The sequence below is a fragment of the Eretmochelys imbricata genome, chromosome 5 (assembly GCF_965152235.1).
Source record: "Eretmochelys imbricata isolate rEreImb1 chromosome 5, rEreImb1.hap1, whole genome shotgun sequence".
NCBI lineage: Eukaryota > Metazoa > Chordata > Testudines > Cheloniidae > Eretmochelys > Eretmochelys imbricata.
This window is the reverse complement of record NC_135576.1, coordinates 62,060,533-62,061,424: the sequence shown is the minus strand read 5'-3', so window position 1 is coordinate 62,061,424 and position 892 is coordinate 62,060,533.

The following is an 892-nucleotide window of genomic DNA, read 5'->3' as shown; positions in this document are numbered from 1 at the left end:
CTTGTTGACTGCATTTACTGAATTCATTTTTTGAAGTTTACTTGTTAATTTTTTATAAAATACACTTTGTCTTATGACGATGCTATAGGTAACGTATGACTGGAAACAGAAAGATTCAAACCCAATAATATGAACATAGTAAGATATAATAAAGAGTTTATTTGGTGTGGTACTGCCAACCACTACAGTGTAGTATACATTTTACACGTTGTCAGCAAAAATTCTGATTGGCCTTCATATTAAATCTTGGTAAATGGGCCATCTGAAAAGCTATCTACTTAGAGTCCTCTGCTCCCATCCTGTGAGAAGCAATTTTTTTTAATAAACAAGTCCATGGAAGCTGGAGGATGCAGCCCCGACAACAGCACCAAGAACAACCTTGTGTTTAACTCTGCAGTATAAGTACCAGGGAGCAGCTACTCTAGGTCACCTGTTTCCCAGGAGACCAAGCAGATCTAATTCATGGAAGTATAGCATATAGAATCATAGAATATCAGGATTGGAAGGGACCTCAGGAGGTCATCTAATCCAACCCCCTGCTCAAAGCAGGACCAATCTCCCATATCCCTAAATGGCCCCCTCAAGGATTGAACTCACAACCCAGGGTTTAGCAGGCCAATGCTCACATTTAAGTCTACTCTGCTTCTGTACCCACTTCAGTCTGCCAGAGGAAGTGGGGGGCATTGTTACAGAAGTGATCCACTTCTGCTGTTTTGGAACTCCCATGCATTTAGAATCCATACACTGTTACTCCTCCCTACTAAGATAGTGGAGCATCAATGTGTATGGGGGTGCACAGCTCAGAGATCTGCAGTTCCTGCACAGGGTGACATTTCCCTCTTTGAGTAGTGTCCCTACGGATGCTCTACATCAGCAGTATCCTTCTAAGGAG